Source organism: Ranitomeya imitator, chromosome 6, assembly GCF_032444005.1.
Source record: "Ranitomeya imitator isolate aRanImi1 chromosome 6, aRanImi1.pri, whole genome shotgun sequence".
Taxonomy (NCBI): Eukaryota; Metazoa; Chordata; class Amphibia; order Anura; family Dendrobatidae; genus Ranitomeya; species Ranitomeya imitator.
Genome location: NC_091287.1, coordinates 82242121 through 82265595, shown reverse-complemented (window position 1 = coordinate 82265595; position 23475 = coordinate 82242121).

Sequence of the window (23475 nt, the reverse complement as noted above, 5' to 3'; positions counted from 1 at the left end):
AGTGCTATGTGGGCGACTGTCTCCTCCTCCTCTGCCTTGTTCCACCGAGCCACAACAGTCAGGTAGGAAAGCCAGCATTGGTGACTGTACCAGTGCTTGCTTGTTTTGAGGCAGTCTTAGATCCCATGCCAATGATGGAAGCAATGATACTAAGCTGTCCTTGTAGTGGGGATCTAATAGGGTGGCCGCACAGTAATCTGCACTGGTGACAATATGGGCAACTTGGCTGTCATTGGCACTGCAGCATGTATTGGCTCAGGTGTGCCTGGCTGCCCAAAGGCAAAGACAGGCTGTCCTTGGTGGGAGGTGTATCATTTCTGTCCTCAGTATCCCACAAATCAACACTCCAGTGATGCCTGTGAGCTGCTCTTAGAGCCACCCTGCTGTGAACATGGCTGTTGTAGCTCCTCCTCCTCATTCCCTAAAACTGTCGCCTGGTTGTACACTTGTGTTCATAACATGCCTGATAACGTTGCAAATGGTCTCTGTTCCTTCTGCTCCTCTTCTTGCTCTCCCAGATTTCGCACACTACCAGGCCGGGCTTGACGTGCAGCATCATCAATCACTCATCTGCCTGCTCTTTGATCCCAGTTCACAGCTCCTGTCCAGTGTGAGATTTGTCCCTCAAACAGATAATTTTCAGTACCACCTGCTGTCATTTCCCCTTGGCTGAGCTCAAGTTGGTAGTGCGGGTCTTACAGTGAGGGGACGATGAGTTGGGGGAGGAAGTAGCAACCTGGCCAAGGAACATCCAGCAATCATCGCTGGTGGTTGGACATCCACTAGAACATCTTCTGCCTCTGGCCTAGCCACCACTGCATTTATCCAGTGGGCAGTTAGGGAGATGTAGCGACTTTGGCCATGCTTATGGGTCCATGTATCAGTTGTTACGTGGATATTGCCACCGATGGCATTGCACAGTGTACATGTGATGCCACAGGGTCCTGATTGCCACAGTGGCATTGCATTCCTCACGGGGAGAGTGATGTCATGCTTGAAAGCGAAGGAAGATCTCTTTTATCAGGTAAACACAATGCACACAACATGTTCGCACTCCAGGCCAGAAGGGGGAGCTCTGTACCCAGATTAAGGGGAACTTCCCTAATATAGATTCTGGCTTGGAGGGAAAGTCAGACAGTTAGTGCCAGGCAGCCAGATGGAGCAGTCTGAGGCAGTGAGATGTGTTTGGGGCTGTATAGCCAGAGGTGCTGCAGCTCCAGGATTGAGAGATACTGAAGGAAGAACAGTGTTAGTGAGCTTGCAGAAGAGTGGAGCACAGGAGAGAGACACCAAGGGAGAATAGCAGCGCTTGGGCTACCTCCCTGGCCGAGCGCTGATTCCGGTAGCTGGAAGACCGAGGTTGTGTCGGACTCTAGGAGGCACAGCAGAAACTGACAGGACAGCTGGATTACATATCACCTGTCTGCCCTAATACCCAGGAGGCACAGTGGCATATAGAGCCGGGGTAGTGATAGAGACCCTGTAAAAAGGCTCTAGCCACCTGTCATACGGGTTAGTGTCATAACCTTCATGGAGGACAGAAAGGACTGTGAGGACCTTGCCAGAAGCCAGAAGCAGTAAGGGACTACAACATCATTGCGCTAATAGGAAGGCTTCTAAGTCCACCTGGTAAAGGGGACTTTGAATTCACTTCCAAGCCGGCCAGTCCCTGCCTGTATCTGTGATCTGGTGCCCTGGACTGCGGTTGCCTGAAGCCTTCAGTAAACCAGGAAAAGAGACTGCACACCTGTGTACTCCATTTTTTAGTGCACCACTCACCATCCTCATCTATACACCAGGAGCCCTGGGGACCTACTTCACCTGTGGGAAGTTATACCATCTAGCTGCCATAACATCACCCCAGATGACCTCTTAAGTAGCGTCGGTCCCCGCTGACTGAACACCACAGGTGGTGTCACAAACACAAACTTTATTAAACCCTTAAAAGACCTTTCCTTAATTTGGGTGCCCAGGGCCACAGACCGGGTCACAGCCACTGTGACATTCCCTTTAAGTACCAGACCTGGTACCGAGTACCCCACAGCCCTGGTGCGCAATTTTGTGTGTGTTTGTGTCTGTGTGTGTGCCTAGCAGGAATGGCCTGCCTGCAGAAGTAGCAGTGGCAGGAAACATCATACTGTGGGACAGCCACTGCCATCAGATTTTTGAAACTGTCTGTATCCACCAGCATTTCGAAGGTGAAAATTTTTGAAATGCTGTAATTGAGGAGCATGGCTCATGTGAGTGGTTAGGGGCAAATTTAGTTTTTCTAGCCTGGGTTTGGCAGATGGAAAGCTGAACAGTTCCATGGGATGTTACGGAGATACTCAGTGACACTGTTAATCATGGCAATGTCACATCTTCTCTTTGTGGGGAGGAATTTGGCCCTGTTGATCTGGAGCGGGGGGAAAAGGCCGATACTGCAGCAGAAGAGAGCAGGAGAAATCTCTGATCTGTCATGGTTTTTAACATGCACTCCACTGCAGCTCATGCTTAGATTTCAAATGCCTTATCATCATGCAGGTGGTGCTCAAGTTCAGCAGATTTATTCCTCGCTTCAGGCTCTGACAGTACAGCGTCAAACCACTTGTGTATTTTTGTCCGGACATTGTCTGATGGAATACTATACCAGAGAGCTCCTTTAAGTTTGCTTGGGTGTCCTCATTTCCTTGGCATGGTGGGCGTTAGCAGATGATGTACTGGCTACGGGCTGATGACTGTGTTTTTCCACCCTACTCCCTCTTGGCTGTGATGCTGGGGCAATTAGACAACCTACCTCAGAAATGAGCACGTCACTATGATGGCCTTCGCTCCATGTCTGGTCTAGGACCTCATCATCCCCTGCATCATTTTCAAAACCGCTCTGCACCCCTACCTTCCTTGCTGGTCCGCACACTGCAAAAAGACACACCAGTTTGTACCTGTGTTTCCTCATCCTTTGACATGAGTTGCAGTGGTCTACTGACCATGTGCACTGGCCCTCCTACAGTTTCATCCTCTGCCATAAGCTACTGTTCATCAGTGCACTCAGTCTCTTCCACTTGTAAGGCAGGTCCCGGTGGATGGGCCACGGAACCACAGCCAATGGAGTCCTCAAACAGCAAAAGAAACTGCAGCATTACTTGTAGCTCAGAGAGCTTGGCTGTTTTTCAAGGGGGTAAGGTGGAAGAATGTTCATGACTATGGTCCTCATGTGTCAAATCTGCACTTTCTGCAGGGACTGGGTGGAAGACAATGGCAAAGAACTAGAGTCACTTTCAACCATCCAATCTGCCACCTTTTTAGCATCTTGTCGCCTCACCATTCTGCCAGCATTACTTGGGCCTATGAAAAGATGCCTTATGTCCTGTGCCTGCGTGTACCATAGGTAGCTGTTGTACTTTGGGACTTAGCAGGTACAGAACTCCAACATCCTCTCCCTGCAGAATCTCCAACATCACGATTAGCAGCATCACAACCACGGCGCTTGTTTCATGCTCTCATATTTACTGCCACGCTACATGACACTGGAAGTCAACTGTGCACCAGGATGGACAGGTAAGGCAATATAAACAACACTGGAAGTGCATTGTGCACCAGTCTGGAAAGACACAAAACATAAGGCTAGATCTTCACTGTGTACTAGGCTGTACCAGCAATATCAAGCATGCTGTGAGAAGATAGATGCCTTATGCACTAGGCTGTACTGCACTCTTTTCTCCTGTCTAACATGGCAGTGCAACATGTGATCCTGCCTTTGTAGAGGCTGTCTCGTGCTGCGCCACCCAATCACTTCCATGCCAATACTTGCATGGCTGTGATGCAACAGGAAGTGCCCACAGTCATAAAGCTTGGTGATTGGTTGAAATGTAGCTCTTCCGGTTTAAAGTCTGTGGTTGTTTACAGTCTTGAAGGACCGTCCTTCACCTATTCCACAATGACTAAGGCGGCACGACTGTTGAAACGCGTATGATTGTAAATGCACTTTAAGCCAGTGACTGTCACTGGTATGAATTACCCATTTTTGTGTCTCTGGATATAAAGATGAAATTTGGATTTATATGCTTTTAATTAGAAAGGAATAAAAGTTATTTTTTATGGATATCACCCACACTGGACTTCGACTTCACCTTCATACTACTTGCAGCACTGCATAATCCGTGCGGTGGGAATGATAGGAGGTGAGCTGATCTTTGTTGCTTTTTTTTGTCTTCACCTATTCTCCCGGAAGCTGATTTAAAAAAAAACTCCATTTGAGATCATCTCCAGCATTGGATCTGGATAGCGAGGCAGAACGGGTGGCAATCAAGCTCTTGGAGGAACTTGTGACTGAGTCTGATTCAGTGGCTAAAGATATTTCTGCCCCGTCAATCTTTTCTAGGTCCACCACATTTCCCCTTTATCTTTATGTACACAGGTTGAAATTTTCACAAAATGGATGACAGAGGATCTAAAAGAAATTAGTAATTATAGAAAGAGAGATAATCTCACTGGCCAACAAGGACAGGCCCTTGATGAATTAAACAATTGATATTATAATCAAACCTGATGATATGGGGGGCGTGGTGATTTGGCCAGTGGAGAAATGTGAGAGAGAGGTCTTTAGGCAACTACGTAATAGAGACACCTATATGTCTCTTCCTCACAACCCCCTTTCTGACTTTAAAGAGAAACTTGGCAATATTTTGGAGATTGACCTTAAAAGAGGTATTATTTTAAAAAAAAGCAATGGATGGACTGACTACTAAATTTCAAGTTATCTTGACTTTTCATCTTCTCCCCAAGACTCCCAAAGGTCCAGTGAATTTTTGGAACATTACTTGCGACCATAGGACGAGATGCTGTCCTCCTATGTCAGGGACACTACGGACGTTCTGAGACTTCTGGATGGTTAACATCTAGAGGCGGATATATTCCTTGTTACAGCCGATGTCAGATCACTATACACAAGTATTTGGCATGAAAATGAACTGGAAGCAGCTCAATTGTTTCTGAAGTATAGAAATTTGGATGTGGGGCCTAGTGTTGGAGCTGTTGCGGCTCATCCTAACACACCATTTTTTACATTCAGGGATCACTTTTTTCTACAATGTAGAGTGACAGCGATGGGGGCGGCATGCACACCATCATGTACAATTTATTTTTGGGCTATTGGGAGAGAAACATCTTTCCAGATTATGCACACGCTACCCTGCAGATCCTTGCATGGTATAGATATATAGATGATATTTTGTTTATTTGGCAGGGTACTGCCAATGATTTGAAAAACTTTATGTCGAACTTGAACTGTAATGGCTCCAACATCAGGCTCACATATGCTTATAATCATTAGGAGATCTCCTTCCTTGATATCAAGATCAAAAAACAAGCCGATGAATTACTGTTTACTGATGTATACAGGAAGGAGACCTCAGTCAACACACTATTGCATATGACATCGACCCATCTGAAGTCCACCATTAAGGCAGTCCCTACAGGTCAATTCCTCCGCATGAGGAGAATATGCGCATCAAATCAATTATTTGAGAACCAGGCTGTGGTCCTTGGGGAGAAATTTTGAATTCATGGATATAGCAAGAGATGTATTAGGAGTTATCTCAGGGCCAAGGGAACCTTGGGGAAAGAGCTTCTTTTACCTGAAAACAAAAAGCCAGGGTATTCTGCCATACGATTTATATCCACTTATAATCATCACCAGTTGGAAACGATGAGAAGGATCTTCTAAAGGCTTTGGCCCGTGTTTAAGATTAAACCAGTACTGTCTAAAGTCATCTGTCATTCACCCCTTATGACAGCAAGGAAGAGTAAAAAACTAAAAGACATTCTTGCTAATAGCCACTATGTGGCTAAACCCAAGGACCCATTTAAGGCAGGGAGACAAAAGTGGGGTGGTTACCAATGTGGTAATTGCCTTGCATGTAAAAATTTGGTTCGTGCCACATCATTTATGTCTGCTGATGGGCAGAGGGAATATAAAATCAAGGATTACTTCAACTGCACTACAACACATGTTGTGTATTATGCTAGATGTTCTTGTAGGCTGATTTATATCGGCCTCACCTTGCTGGAACTGAGAGTTTGGACACGTGACCATATTAGGGACATCATAGCTACTAAAAATGTGGATGATGTGAGTACCTTGAAAATAATTCCTAGGCATTCTAGAATTCAACATGGCTGCAACCCTAATGTGTTGCAGATCTGGGGGATTGACAGAAAACGTATGAGCACAAGGGGTGGTGATGTTAAACGTCTGTTGGCACAACGTGAGTGTCGATGGATCACAGTAATAGTGACTATGGCACTGGCAGGCCTAAATGAACATCTTAGTTTTGTACCTTTTCTATAAATTCTGTATCTCTTGATATATTTTAATATGTGCGTTTTGTTTTTGTAGTTATTTTATAAATCTTGATGACTAAGGACTGTTTATTGGGGACTCCTCTATTTCTTGACATCTATTATGCGTTACTTCTTAGCAACAGGAAACTTCATGGGGCCTAAATGGACTTCTAATCTGTAGTCAAACGATCATTTGAGTGTCATATTTATGTGACTATTCTGTCTTTCTTGACCACATTTATCTAGACATGCATTTTTGTTTTTGTATGTATGTCTGTTCTGTAATATACAGTGGGTAGAGAAAGTATTCAGACCCCTTTAAATTTTTCACTCTTTGTTTCATTGCAGCCATTGGTAAATTCAAAAAAGTTCATTTTTTTCTCATTATTGTATACTTTGCTCTCCATCTTGACTGAAAAAAACAGAAATATAGACATTTTAGCAAATTTATTGAAAAAGAAATACTGAAATATCACATGGTCATAAGTATTCAGACCCTTTGCTCAGACACTCATATTTAAGTCACATGCTGTCCATTTCCTTGTGATCCTCCTTGAGATAGTTCTACTCCTTCATTGGAGTCCAGCTGTGTATAGTTAAACTGTTAGAACTTGATTTGGAAAGGTACACACCTGTCTTTATAAGACCTCACACTGCATGTCAGACCAAATGAGAATCATGAGGTCAAGGAACTGGCCAAGGAGCTCAGAGACAGAATTGTGGCAAAGCAATCTGGCCAAGTTACAAAATAATTTCTGCAGTTCTCAAGGTTCCTAAGAGAACAGTGGCCTCCATAATCCTTAAATGGAAGAAGTTTGGGACCACCAGAAGTCTTCCTAGACCTGGCCATCCAGCAAAACTAAGCAATTGTTGGAGAAGAGCCTTGGTGAGAGAGGTAAAGAAGAACTCCAAGATCACTGTGGCTTAGCACTAGAGATGCAGAAGGGAGATGGGAGAAAGTTCCACAAAGTCAACTATCACTGCAGCCCTCCATCAGTCGGGCCTTTATGGCAGAGTGGCCCGGTGGAAGCCTCTCCTCAGCGCAAGACATATGAAAGCCAAACATAGAGTTTGCTAAAAAGCACATGAAGGGCTCCCAGACTATGAGAAATGAGATAGATTTTCTGGTCTGATGAGACAAAGATAGACCTTTTTGGTGATAATTCGAAGCGGTATGTGTGTAGAAAACCAGACACTGCTCATCACCCGCCCAATACAATCCCAACAGTGAAACATGGTGGTGGCAGCATCATGCTATGGGGGTGTTTTTCCACTGCAGGGGCAGGACGACTGGTTGCCATTGAAGGAAACATGAATGCGGCCAAGTACAGAAATATCCTGAATGAAAACCTCTTCGAGAGAGCTCTGGACCTCAGACTTGGCCAAAGGTTCACCTTCCAACAAGACAATGACCCTAAGCACACAGCTAAAATAACAAAGGAGTGGCTTCAGAACAACTCTGTGACCATTGTTGACTGGCCCAGCCAGAGCCCTGACCTAAACCCAATTGAGCATTTTTGGAGAGACCTGAAAATGGCTGTCCACCAATGTTCACCATCCAACCAGATGGAACTGGAGAGGATCTGCAAGGAATAATGGCAGAAGATCCCCAAATCTAGGTGTGAAAATCTTGATGCATCATTCCCAAGAACACTCATGGCTGTACTAGCTCAAAGGGGTGCTTCTACTCAATACTGAGCAAAGGGTCTGAATACTTATGACCATGTGATATTTCAGTTTTTCTTTTTTAATAAATTTGCAAATATTTCCACATTTCTGATTTTTTTCAGACAAGATGGGGTCCAGAGTGTACATTAATGAGAACAAAAATGAACTTTTTTGAATTTACTAAATGGCTGCAATGAAACAAAGAGTAAAACATTTAAAGGGGTCTGAATACTTTCCATGTCCACTGTATTATACATGTTTATGTGGGTTTATTGTATTGCTTTTCACCCCATAGAAACTGTTACTATCGGTGAGATGGCTACAAGTGCATTATGGGGCATGATTGTTGTCTTTTTTATATTTAATGCATAGAAATAGTGAGATGATTTATTTCATCTTCTTTAATAGCTATGTGTCTTGATACCCCTTACATGCTTGATATGCGGCACCCCAGTGTCCTGGTCGTCGCAGTGATGTCATTATCCTTTCAGGGGAGAAGTGATGTCATGTCTGAAGGCAACGAAAGATAACCACATTCAGGTATTACACACATGCAACATGTTCACACTCCAGACCAGAAGGGGGTGCTCTAAGCCTGTTTAGGGTGAACTCCCCTATTTAACATCCTGATCTGGAGGGAAAGAGTCAGTTCCTGTCAGGCAGACAGAAGAAGAGGAGCTCTGCTGGTATGACGTGCTGTAACTCCTGGGAAAGGACACTAAAAGGTGAACATCCTGCAGAGAGTGTGCAGGAAAGCAGGGCACAGGAGAGAGTAATACCAGAGGGAGATCAGTCAGGAACCAGCTGCTCCTTTCTGAAGCGCAGGAGTCGGTAGCCAGGGACACCGAGGGAGCAACTGTCTTTAAGCCTTGCTCCAGAGACTGGCAGGGCAGTCAATTCCAAGTTAGCTGTCCGACCTAAACACCTAAGAAGACATGGTGGCAACTCGTGGGGGTCGGGGCGTCTCTAGTGTCTCTATAAACAATCCCCAGGCCATCAGTGATATGGGTTTGTCCTATCCACACCTACTGGGGGACAGAGAGGAAGAAAGAACAACCACAAGAGTTGTGAGGATCTTACCGAATAGCTCAGCAGGGAGGTACTACAACACCCAGGCGCTAGTAGGAAGGCTACTGATTTCCACCTGGATAAGGGGACTCTGGAATTGCCTTCAGACCGACTGGACTCTGCCTGCCCTGTCATCTGGCGCTCCGGACTGAGGATAGCATCTAAAGTCTTCAGTAAGCAAGGTAAAAGACTGCAAACCTGTCTCCTCCTTCTTTACTGCACCTTGCCCCCTATATAAACTCTTTTACTGGACACCCCTGAGGGCCACGGACGGGGTCAACCACCGTGACATCCCCAGACAGAAGGTACCGAAGGACCCGGTACCGAGTACCCCATTGCCCTACTCTGGGGGTGTTCCATTTTGGCGTCACAAACAGGATCTACTTAAGCCTGAAAAATCAGGTCATGTGTGCCTAAGAACTGTTCCAGAACTGTATGTGAACTGCGCTTTGCTTAAAGACTGTGTGTTGCGATTTGCCGCCAAAATCCGCCATTGCCGCACCGTGTGGAGCGCGAGGGGAGGGGCCATAGCCTCGTGTGCGGAGCTAGCTGAAAGGAGCGCGAAGCAAGAAGACAGGTGCCATGCTGCTGCCTGGGAGAGCCGTAAGTGGAGACGCCATGCAGCGGAGCCACCAGAAGAGACGCTGCAAAGTGCCGATTCCAGAGAGGAGCCTCGACCAGGTTAGCAGAGGGGAGGAGCGGTCATGTCCGATCCAGGGAGGGAAGTAGCGGCGGTCGCAGCCGCAGACCTGGAAGCTCCTCCAGACCCCGCAATAGGCGCAGCCGCAGGACTTGTACCACCGCCAGGGTCCACAGAGCTTACTGCTTCCATTAGCCAGCTGGACACCGCCACGTCTACAGCGGCCATAATGCCCTTCTCCATGCCATACATACCTGGAGCAGCCTGGCTCCCACGATACTCTGGAGAATCGCATACATTAACTGACTTTAAAGAAGGGATCTGCAGCCTGCTCGAGTTTTATCCCTTGACAGAGCCTCAGAAAGTTCACATGGTAACGGGCCAACTGTTTGAAGCGGCTCTGAGAGAAGTGAAGTCCTGGCCCACTGCGGATAAAAGAACTGCGCAGCAGGTCTTTGCAAAGCTTAAAACCACCTTTGACACCCGCACCGCTACAGAAATTAAATTGACGTTCTATGGGTGCAAGCAGAGGCCGCAGGATAGCTTACGGGACTATGCCCTTAATCTCCAGGAGGCACTGCGGGCAATCAAGCAGGATGATCCAAACAGCATGCAAGATGAGGATAAACTCTTAAAGGAGCAGTTCATCGAGGGACTCCTGTGCAGTCACCAAAGGGCCCAACTGCACCTCCTGGCCATGCAGATTCCTGACCTGACCTTTTTGCAATTTAAAGACAAGGCCTTCCAAGTGCTACAGGAGTGACAGCCCAGCCGTGCAGTACTTCCCAGGCATCAAGCCCTCACGTACCACCAGGAGGTGGCACCAGATGTTCAAGTTTCTGCCGAGGCTGATGCTCAGATCCTGGAAGACGACTCCCCTGCAGGACTATGCCTCCAGATGCAGGAGCTGACCAAGAGCGTTGCTGCCTTAGCTCGGACCATGCAGTCCTTACAAAAGGCCCCCAAGGAGAAGATTAAGCTGGCTTCCAGACCGGAGGATGTCCCCTGGCGACGACAGAGGAGGATTCCGCCGACCAGAGGCGATCGCTTACATCAGGACGGATGACCCATCTGCCGCCGCTGCAACCAGGTGGGCCACATTGCAAGGTACTGTCATTTAAACGAGCAACCCCTGGGGCAGAGGGCCAACCTCCAGGAGTAGGACGACCAGGCCCGCAAAACTGGAGAGCCAAATACATTGGAGGACGACCTGTTCTCCCCTTTGTGATTGACGGTATTCCCATGAACGCTCTGTTGGACACCGGTTCTCAGGTGACAACTATGCCTTACATCCTTTATAAATGTTATTGGGAGGACACCGACATTACTCGTGGCCCTGATGATGATTTCACCATAATAGCGAGTAATGGTAAGCCATTGCCACAAGTGGGGTACAAAGAGGTCACCATTAAAGTGGGGTGGGTAGAATTGAAGGCCCAAGGAATTGTAATTGTTGATATTGACCGACGTGAATGTAACCCCACGATGACCATTGGTACTAATGTCATAGAAAATTGTCTTGCAGAGGTTATTGTCTTGTTAAAGCAGGTGGCAGAAACAGCTGGTTATAGCGAACAACGTGCCCTGCAGAAAGAAATCAGAGCTCTGATGCAGAGACAGCAGGTAGAACTGACTGGTGGTGAAATTGGCCATGTCACAGTGAGTGATTCACTCCCCATTGCAATACCCCCCAGGAGTGAAATGTTAATCTGGTGTCGGGCAGCAATAGGCCTCAGAGGTAAGGACTACCAGGCCCTGGTAGAACCTGTGTATTCAGATAGTAGGCCCACCCTCCTAACAGCCAGAGGGGTGGTTGAAGTCCGCAAGGGGAGGGTGCCAGTACGTGTCCTTAACTGTGGAGAGGAAGAGGTCCACCTAACCAAATATGCCACACTTACCAAACTGTTCACTGTTGATAATAATGTGATACAGGCACCAGAACCCTTGGTCCCATCCAACCAGGTGGAGGACAATGGCTCTGCAGGGCAAACAGAAGATTGGTGTCAGAAATTGCATGTGGGCACTGACTCTACCCCATCACACCAGAAACAAGGGGCTTATAGAGTGGTTCATGAGTATGAGCGGGTATTCAGCAAGCACCCCCTAAATTTTGGGCAGGTAAAAGGGATTCAACATCATATCCCCACGGGAGATCATCCACCCATTAAAGAGAGATACCATCCTGTACCCCCAGCTCGTTATCAGTGTGCCAAAGACATGTTGCGGGAGATGAAGGAGGCTGGGGTAGTGAGAGACAGTTGTAGCCCCTGGGCAGCTCCATTAGTCCTCGTCAGGAAGAAGGATGGCACGATGAGGATGCGTGTTGATTATAGGCAGATAAATCGCATTACACATAAAGATGCATACCCACTGCCCAGAATAGAGGAGTCCTTGGCTGCTTTAAAATCTGCTAACTACTTCTCTACCTTGGATCTCACTAGTGGGTACTGGCAGGTTCCCATGGCAGAGGCGGACAAGGAAAAGACGGCCTTCACCACGCCGATGGGTCTTTGTGAATTCAACTACATGCCATTCGGACTGTGCAATGCCCCAGGAACGTTCCAGAGGATGATGGAGTGCTGTCTTGGACACAGGAACTTTGAAACCGTGTTGCTATACCTGGATGATGTAATTGTCTTCTCCAAGACATAGTAACATAGTAACATAGTTAGTAAGGCCGAAAAAAGACATTTGTCCATCCAGTTCAGCCTATATTCCATCATAATAAATACCCAGATCTACGTCCTTCTACAGAACCTAATAATTGTATGATACAATATTGTTCTGCTCCAGGAAGACATCCAGGCCTCTCTTGAACCCCTCGACTGAGTTCGCCATCACCACCTCCTCAGGCAAGCAATTCCAGATTCTCACTGCCCTAACAGTAAAGAATCCTCTTCTATGTTGGTGGAAAAACCTTCTCTCCTCCAGACGCAAAGAATGCCCCCTTGTGCCCGTCACCTTCCTTGGTATAAACAGATCCTCAGCGAGATATTTGTATTGTCCCCTTATATACTTATACATGGTTATTAGATCGCCCCTCAGTCGTCTTTTTTCTAGACTAAATAATCCTAATTTCGCTAATCTATCTGGGTATTGTAGTTCTCCCATCCCCTTTATTAATTTTGTTGCCCTCCTTTGTACTCTCTCTAGTTCCATTATATCCTTCCTGAGCACCGGTGCCCAAAACTGGACACAGTACTCCATGTGCGGTCTAACTAGGGATTTGTACAGAGGCAGTATAATGCTCTCATCATGTGTATCCAGACCTCTTTTAATGCACCCCATGATCCTGTTTGCCTTGGCAGCTGCTGCCTGGCACTGGCTGCTCCAGGTAAGTTTATCATTAACTAGGATCCCCAAGTCCTTCTCCCTGTCAGATTTACCCAGTGGTTTCCCGTTCAGTGTGTAATGGTGATATTGATTCCCTCTTCCCATGTGTATAACCTTACATTTATCATTGTTAAACCTCATCTGCCACCTTTCAGCCCAAGTTTCCAACTTATCCAGATCCATCTGTAGCAGAATACTATCTTCTCTTGTATTAACTGCTTTACATAGTTTTGTATCATCTGCAAATATCGATATTTTACTGTGTAAACCTTCTACCAGATCATTAATGAATATGTTGAAGAGAACAGGTCCCAATACTGACCCCTGCGGTACCCCACTGGTCACAGCGACCCAGTTAGAGACTATACCATTTATAACCACCCTCTGCTTTCTATCACTAAGCCAGTTACTAACCCATTTACACACATTTTCCCCCAGACCAAGCATTCTCATTTTGTGTACCAACCTCTTGTGCGGCACGGTATCAAACGCTTTGGAAAAATCGAGATATACCACGTCCAATGACTCACCGTGGTCCAGTCTATAGCTTACCTCTTCATAAAAACTGATTAGATTGGTTTGACAGGAGCGATTTCTCATAAACCCATGCTGATATGGAGTTAAACAGTTATTCTCATTGAGATAATCCAGAATAACATCCCTCAGAAACCCTTCAAATATTTTACCAACAATAGAGGTTAGACTTACTGGCCTATAATTTCCAGGTTCACTTTTAGAGCCCTTTTTGAATATTGGCACCACATTTGCTATGCGCCAGTCCTGCGGAACAGACCCTGTCGCTATAGAGTCACTAAAAATAAGAAATAATGGTTTATCTATTACGTTACTTAGTTCTCTTAGTACTCGTGGGTGTATGCCATCCGGACCCGGAGATTTATCTATTTTAATCTTATTTAGCCGGTTTCGCACCTCTTCTTGGGTTAGATTGGTGACCCTTAATATAGGGTTTTCATTGTTTCTTGGGATTTCACCTAGCATTTCATTTTCCACCGTGAATACCGTGGAGAAGAAGGTGTTTAATATGTTAGCTTTTTCCTCGTCATCTACAACCATTCTTTCCTCACTATTTTTTAAGGGGCCTACATTTTCAGTTTTTATTCTTTTACTATTGATATAGTTGAAGAACAGTTTGGGATTAGTTTTACTCTCCTTAGCAATGTGCTTCTCTGTTTCCTTTTTGGCAGCTTTAATTAGTTTTTTAGATAAAGTATTTTTCTCCCTATAGTTTTTTAGAGCTTCAATGGTGCCATCCTGCTTTAGTAGTGCAAATGCTTTCTTTTTACTGTTAATTGCCTGTCTTACTTCTTTGTTTAGCCACATTGGGTTTTTCCTATTTCTAGTCCTTTTATTCCCACAAGGTATAAACCGCTTACACTGCCTATTTAGGATGTTCTTAAACATTTCCCATTTATTATCTGTATTCTCATTTCTGAGGATATTGTCCCAGTCTACCAGATTAAGGGCATCTCTAAGCTGTTCAAACTTTGCCTTCCTAAAGTTCAATGTTTTTGTGACTCCCTGACAAGTCCCCCTAGTGAAAGACAGGTGAAACTGCACAATATTGTGGTCGCTATTTCCTAAATGCCCAACCACCTGCAGATTTGTTATTCTGTCAGGTCTATTAGATAGTATTAGGTCTAAAAGTGCTGCTCCTCTGGTTGGATTCTGCACCAATTGTGAAAGATAATTTTTCTTGGTTATTAGCAGAAACCTGTTGCCTTTATGGGTTTCACAGGTTTCTGTTTCCCAGTTAATATCCGGGTAGTTAAAGTCCCCCATAACCAGGACCTCATTATGGGTTGCAGCTTCATCTATCTGCTTTAGAAGTAGACTTTCCATGCTTTCTGTTATATTTGGGGGTTTGTAACAGACCCCAATGAGAATTTTGTTACCATTTTTCCCTCCATGAATTTCAACCCATATGGACTCGACATCCTCATTCCCTTCGCTAATATCCTCCCTTAAAGTGGACTTTAGACAAGACTTTACATAGAGACAAACCCCTCCTCCTCTCCGATTTTTACGATCCTTTCTAAACAGACTGTAACCCTGTAAGTTAACTGCCCAGTCATAGCTTTCATCTAACCATGTCTCGGTTATTCCCACTATGTCAAAGTTACCTGTAGATATTTCTGCTTCTAGTTCTTCCATCTTGTTTGTCAGGCTTCTGGCGTTTGCGAGCATGCAGTTTAGAGGATTTTGTTTTGTTCCAATCTCCTCACTGTGGATTGTTTTAGAAATGTTCTTACCTCCCTTCTGAGTATGTTTTCCTGGGTCGTCTTTGTTCGAGTCTAATGTTTTTCTTCCCGTCCCCTCTTCTTCTAGTTTAACGCCCTCCTGATGAGGCTTATGAGGACCATCTGAAGCACCTGGCCGAGGTGTTCAAAGCCCTGTCCAACTTTGGCCTAAAGGTAAAACCGTCTAAATGCCATCTGTTAAAGCCCAAAGTGCAGTACCTGGGCCATGTAGTGAGGGCTAAAAGAGTGGCCCCAGACCCTGACAAGGTCACTGTGATCAGAGACTGGCCGAAGCCCAGCAACCTCCATGAAGTCCAGCAGTTCCTCGGGCGGGTTGGTAGGCTACTACAGGAGGTTTATCAAAGACTTCACCAAGAAAGCCGCGCCATTGCAAGACGCGCCATTGCAAGAAAACCAAGGGTAAGAATACCTCTTTTGACTGGAATGACGGCCTGGAAGGATCCTTCACTTGTTTGAAGTTGGCGCTGACGGGAGAAGAGGTGCTGGCCTACCCTGAACATGACCAACAATTTGTGCTGTATACAGATGCCAGCAACATGGGACTGGGAGCCGTATTGTCCCAGGTCCAGAATGGCAAAGAGAGGGTAAGTGCCTACGCCAGCAGGAAACTTCGTCCCACTGAAAGGAACCCTGACAACTACAGTTCCTTAAAGTTGAAGTTCCTCGCAATCGTTTGGGCGGTGACGGAGAGGTTCAAGCACTACCTGGCCTGAGCAAAATTCACCGTTTTCATGGACAACAATCCACTGACACACTTGGACACAGCAAAACTTGGTGCCCTGGAGCAGCGGTGGATGGCCCGGTTGTCCAATTATGATTTCACCATCAAGTATTACTTATTTTGATTATTTTTGCATTGTAATTTTAAATGATTAACAAAATAATTATTTGCCCCCCTTAAACTAATCTGTATACATCTGTGCAGGGGGATAACTTCTTAACGATCCTTGATTGTATGATACTCTTAATCTCTGTATATAGAGAATCATCTATTTATACTGTATGTGCCCATATGTAATATGTCTAGTGTAGCTTCAATCCTCACATAAAATGGTAACTCGCTAGTGTGCATGCCTGTGATTCGGCGACTTATGGGACTTAACCAGCGGCCTCTCTTTCTCTCGATGTGAGCAGGGGAAGTGAGGTCCTGGGGGATTTCACCCGCCCTGCAGCATCAAAGACTTGGCCGGAAGTGATGTCAATTCTGGGGCGCAAGCCACTACGCATGCGCTGATCAATTAGCAGTGGTGAAGGAGTCCTATATAAAAAGGAGAGCAGCACACTGTTAGTTACAGCTCCCAAAGGAGGCCCACATAAAACTCGAGTTGGGGCTGCTGGCACACTGTCCTGAGAGGGAACTATGGGTAACATGCAAAGGAACTTTATTATCCTTAACATCTATGTTTCCTTAAAGAGATACATAACTCTGTACTAATGACAGATGATTTCACTTTCTGCTTAAATGATTAGGTTATATCAAATACAGATTGACATGCAATATTGATCATCTGGAAACATATATGTGTATTAACCTTATGAGCACTGACACTTTATTCTATTTGCTGCTTTTTATTAGCCTTCCCCATCCATGAATGACTTTTCTATGGACAGTGTGTTGTACACCTGTGTCCACTATTCTCTTTATTAGTATTATTGTTGTTTTGATGTTTTATGCTCAGTCTGTTACATACTTTTCAATAAACTTTGAAATAAATGATTTTGTACAAAATCTCTCTATCCTCTTTGTGTATCAGGCACAATACACAAGGATGGATCTTCAGTGTGTACTAGGCTGTACTAGAAATATCAAGCATGCTGTTAGGAGCAGGCAGGGGCTGTAGGTACTAGGCTGTTCTGCACTCTTTTCTCCTGTCTAACAATGCTGAAAATGATAGCACAACACGCAATCCTGGCTTTGTAGAGGCTGTCTCTGGTGCTGAGCCACCCAACCACTGCCATGCCAATACTTGCATGGCTGTGATGCAGCAGTAAGTGCCCACAGTCATAAAGCTTGGTGATTGGCTGCAATGTAGCCTTTCACTAAGCTTTATTAGCCGCTTCCAATGCACTTCAGGTCTGTGATTGGGGTTCGGAACCGCACACAGCACCCAGGACCCCGAACATTACACAATCTGTGTATTTATTGAATACATTTTAAAAAATGAAAGAAAAAAACCCATCGTAGAGTCCCCCATAATTTTCATGACCAACAAAGGGAAAGACAATGGCTGTGGGCTGATATTAATATTCTGGGAATGGGACAATATTGATAAAGGTTCTGAAGCTATTAATATCATCTCACAGCTGTTTGCTTAGCCTTTACTGGTTATTATAAGGGAGACCCACCAAAAAAATGATGGTTGATCTGAAACTCAATGTTGCCAAGCGACAGCCCTGAAACTTGAATGATCTGAAGAAGAACTGTATGGAGGAGTGGTCCAAAATCTGCTGCAGTGTGTGTAAACTTGGTAAAGAAAAATAGGAAATGTCGGACATCTGTAATTGCAAACATAGTTTTCTGTACCAAATATTGAGTTCTGTTTTTCTACTGTATTGAATACTTATTTCATATGATAAAATACTAATTAATTATGTGAAAATAATGAAATGTGATTTTTGAGATTTTTTTTTATATTCTGTGTCTCACACTTGAAGTGTAGCTGCGATAAAATTACAGACCTCTCCATTCTTTGTAGGCGGGAAAACCTGCAAAATCGGTAGTGTATCAAATACTTATTTTCCACACTGTTAACAGACCCTGTTCTGCTGGTTTGGACTGTACTTTGACAGCACCAGACAGAACCTGGGCTGGGGGAGGGAGGTAGTGCAAGCAACTAAGAGGAAGTGCATCACATTAAGGGGGCAGATCACGTCGATCTTGAGGAGAAAGTGAGAGCTAAAAGAGGGAGCACGTGTTGTATCTCCATCCAGCACCATCCATTGAGCTGTTTGTCCTAGGGAGATGAAGACCGCCCCAAATAACAGAGGATACCATCCCATTCCAGTTCCATCCATAGGGCTGAAGTTTGCAGGGAAGATGTCGACAGGAGCAAGCAGAGCCGAAATCACTGGAGCTGTTATCAGCGATGCAAATGGAAGGCCCTCCAGAAAGCCAGCAGTGGTATCATGCACCAGTTGGAGACTTGTTATCCTCTGCCCATGCAGTCGTTGGCCAAGCAGAAGCAACTTTGCAGCGTTACAGTGAACAAACCCAGGTCAGTAAGTCCTGAGCTCAGGCCCATCGCAGGGATCATGGTGGGAGTATGCACGCACACACAGTTAGTTTGACGCCAAGCTCAAACAAACAGAAACAAGCACTTAATAGCATCAGTGTACAGCACAGTGCAGTGAAGAACTAAATTGATAATTGTATTCTACCTAAGAGGATCCCATTCATCCAAGATGCGTGCCTGCTTTGGTTCAGGAGTACTTATGTACCCATGGGGTGGGGAGAAGTGGGTTTAGAGTAATTTTGTTAAGTTTGTGAGCTGCTGTGCTGCACCACCAATAGGCCATCCCTGACATTTTTTTTTTATTGTTCCAGAACTCTAGGCAAACGAGCAGGGACCATACTAGGCGGGTGCCTGATTAGTTAAATTATAGCATCGTAGTTTAGACTTTCAGGCCTATTGAGTTGTGTAGCACAATGGTCCTTGTCAGTCTTGGGTGGGAGTGTGAGTAAACTTGGTTCACTTCTTTTCTTTTGTTGGAAAACTATTAAAACCAAATTCAACAGTAAAAGTTCATCTGGCAAGTTTGGTGTTGGTTGCTTTGCTTGTTCATGGCATCACTGTATCCTTGGTAGCCCTGGATATCCCTAGCAGTTCATAAAATAAGTATTTTTTTTGATCCAGTGCTAATATATCAACCCTAACTGCAACCCAGTCTGGTGACATTTGATGTAGAGGACACTTACAAATCTTTAATAATTAAATCACAACAAGATCCCAAAAACGTTTAAGTGCCAAATTCAATGCATATAACCTGTCCTTCACACTATTATCACATTACGTGCAAAAGAGGAACAGAAAAAAGGCACAATTAAACGGATTCCATTCCAATCTAATAATAGTTCATTAAATACTTTTAATTACGCTTGATATGATAAAACCAAGTAACCTCAGATGGGAGGTACACACAAGGTTACTTTCTCCTATGTAACATTCTGCTGTGCTCAAATATTTGAAATTCCTGATAATGCATGCTCAATAAAGTCTAAAGACAGCCTATAAATTGACTCAGGTAGTGTTATATAAAGATATCAATAATATCCAAATGATGTGTGATACATGATTAATATAACTCTCATAGCCACTGACTAAACAAATAATGTCACTAACAAAGCATGATCTTGCAACAAATTTTCAAAAAATACTCATTGAATGTATGGAGAATGTTCCGTGTGCCTCCACCCCGATGCGCGTTTTGTCCACACGTCTTCAGGGGGCGTTAAGTCTTTAGACTTTATTGAGCTTACATTATCAGGAATTTCAAATATTTGAGCACAGCAGAATGTTACATAAGAGAAATTAACCTTGTGTGTCCCTCACTTCTGAGGTTACCTGGTTTTATCATATGAAGTGTAATTAAGAGTATTTAATAAACTATTGTTAGACTGGAATGGAATCTGTTTAACTGTGCCTTTTTTCTGTTCACCTTTTGCACGTAATGTGATAATAGTGTGAAGGACGGGTTATATAAATCTTTAATAATGTTGTAAATTTATATGGGTCGTTCCTTTTTAATTATAATTCTTCCCTTGCTGCATTTTGTTTTAAGAAACAATGTACTGACCTTCCCCAGTAAGGTCACGTTGACAGTGCAGCAGCCAATCAGGGAGCCCCAGGTTCTAACCAAGGCATTCCAGAATAGAAGGAATGCACCACTCAGAGCCGCTAAGCTCACTGAATGGCTGCCATGCTGTTGGCATGGCATCAACACTGCAGCCGTTTCCAGACAGTGGTGGAGAATTGACGGGAGCCCAGGGAAGGTGAGTACGGTTTGTTTTGTAATAACAAAAATGCAGCAAGGGCCGAATTATATTTGAAAGGAACAACCCCTTTAAAGTCTAGGACCAAGCGCCATATATTTATAGGCTGATATTTCCATATCTTCCAGGCACATCAATGGACATTGACCGCAAACCAATAGGGCTTCTGCATTGTCTTGGTCAGACCTACTGACCGATGATATTTTTATGAGATTTCTACTTGACATGTTATAAAAGTTTAATAGTGGGAAAATCTGTCTTCAGTTGTACTTTTCCAAAAATAAATGATTTTTAACATCAAAGTTTTTGAAGTAATATCTCATCATATAAACAATGTTATACTTGTTTACTCGGCAATTAAACAATCAACCCATGTGCGTTCGGCATTAGAGCAAAAGTCAGTAAAGTATTTTCTATGTATATAAAATCATTTCAGCACAGTTCATGGATTTTGAAACATAGCCTTTCACTGTTAGTTTGAAGACTAGGACAGGGAAAGGAATTGTGTTACTCAAACCCCCCAGGGTCCCAAGTCCTTAGGAATGCATTATTCATCAGGTGTCAAAGTGACAGACTATACAAACAATGCTTTGATTGGAGCTCACCCATATTACTCAACAAAGTATTGTAGGATACATATGATCACTCCACAGGGATGAAATAAGTCATGAAAAACATCTCTCTCCATGGTCTTTATTTCGTCAAATCAAGACTGATTTATTTTACATATAAAATAAAAGCAGAGTGAGGCTGAAGGTCAGTCAGATAACTTCCTTGAAATGAAGATGAGATAAGTCTGGTTGAAAGTTAAAATCTATTTCTGCCACCATGTCAATATGAATGCTGAAGGGTAATGTTCTTTTTCTAAGATCTTCATTGTTAATTGAAGAAGATCCTGCCCTGACCCAATCAATACTAATCTAACATTGTATAAAATACTCTCATTCCCTGGTGTTATACTGCAGCACTCTTAGCATTTCAATAGCTCTCTTGGATTTTCTAGAAATTTGGGAAAAAGGTACCAAAACTGAAGGATACCAACTCTCTGCGACATTACTCCATTTAGATCAACTGAGAATACAAGTAATGGCATCCTCACTGACTGGTATTCATTAGGATATGAGCTGAAATGAAAGATAATTGAACCTTTGAACCTTTACATAGTAACATAGTTTTTAAGGTTGAAGGAAGACTTTAAGTCCATCTAGTTCAACCCATAGCCTAACCTAACATGCCCTAACATGCTGATCCAGATGAAGGAAAAAAAAAAACCATGTGGCAAAAAGTAAGCTCCACATTGGGGAAAAAATTCCTTCCGGACTCCACATACGGCAATCAGACTAGTTCCCTGGATCAACACCCTATCAAGGAATCTAGTATATATACCCTGCAACATTATACTTTTCAAGAAAGGTATCCAGTCCCCTCTTAAATTTTGTAGGGAATCATTCATTACAACATCATACGGCAGAGAGTTCCATAGTCTCACTGCTCTTACAGTAAAGAATCTGCGTCTGTTATTATGGCTAAACCTTCTTTCCTCCAGACGTAGAGGATGCCCCCTTGTCCCTGTCTCAGGTCTATGATTAAAAAGATCATCAGAAAGGTCCTTGTACTGTCCCCTCATATATTTATACATTAATATAAGATCACCCCTTCGTTTTTCCAAACTAAATAGCCCCAAGTGTAATAACCGGTCTTGGTATTGAAGACCCCCCAGTCCTCTAATAACCTTGGTCGCTCTTCTCTGCACCCGCTCCAGTTCAGCTATGTCTTTCTTATACACCGGAGACCAGAACTGTGCACAGTATTCTAAGTGTGGTCGAACTAGTGACTTGTATAGAGGTAAAATTATGTTCTCCTCATGAGCATCTATGCTTCTTTTAATGCATCCCATTATTTTATTTGCCTTTGTAGCAGCTGCCTGACACTGGCCACTGAATGTGAGTTTGTCATCCACCCATACACCCAGGTCTTCATCATTGTCGGTTTTCCCCAGTGTTTTACAATTAAGCACATAATTATACATCTTATTACTTCTACCCAAGTGCATGACCTTACATTTATCCCCATTAAAGCTCATTTGCCATTTATCAGCCCAAGCTTCCAGTTTACACAAATCATCCTGTAACATAAAAATGTCCTCCTCTGTTTTGATTACCCTGCAGAGTTTAGTGTCATCTGCAAATATTGAAATTCTACTCTGTATGCCCCTTACAAGGTCATTAATAAATACAGTTAGGGCCAGAAATATTTGGACAGTGACACAATTTTCGCGAGTTGGGCTCTGCATGCCACCACATTGGATTTGAAATGAAACCTCTACAACAGAATTCAAGTGCAGATTGTAACGTTTAATTTGAAGGGTTGAACAAAAATATCTGATAGAAAATGTAGGAATTGTACACATTTCTTTACAAACACTCCACATTTTAGGAGGTCAAAAGTAATTGGACAAATAAACATAACCCAAACAAAATATTTTTATTTTCAATATTTTGTTGCAAATCCTTTGGAGGCAATCACTGCCTTAAGTCTGGAACCCATGGACATCACCAAACGCTGGGTTTCCTCCTTCTTAATGCTTTGCCAGGCCTTTACAGCCGCAGCCTTCAGGTCTTGCTTGTTTGTGGGTCTTTCCGTCTTAAGTCTGGATTTGAGCAAGTGAAATGCATGCTCAATTGGGTTTAGATCTGGAGATTGACTTGGCCATTGCAGAATGTTCCACTTTTTGGCACTCATGAACTCCTGGGTAGCTTTGGCTGTATGCTTGGGGTCATTGTCCATCTGTACTATGAAGCGCCGTCCAATCAACTTTGCAGCATTTGGCTGAATCTGGGCTGAAAGTATATCCCGGTACACTTCAGAATTCATCCGGCTACTCTTGTCTGCTCTTATGTCATCAATAAACACAAGTGACCCAGTGCCATTGAAAGCCATGCATGCCCATGCCATCACGTTGCCTCCACCATGTTTTACAGAGGATGTGGTGTGCCTTGGATCATGTGCCGTTCCCTTTCTTCTCCAAACTTTTTTCTTCCCATCATTCTGGTACAGGTTGATCTTTGTCTCATCTGTCCATAGAATACTTTTCCAGAACTGAGCTGGCTTCTTGAGGTGTTTTTCTGCAAATTTAACTCTGGCCTGTCTATTTTTGGTATTGATGAATGGTTTGC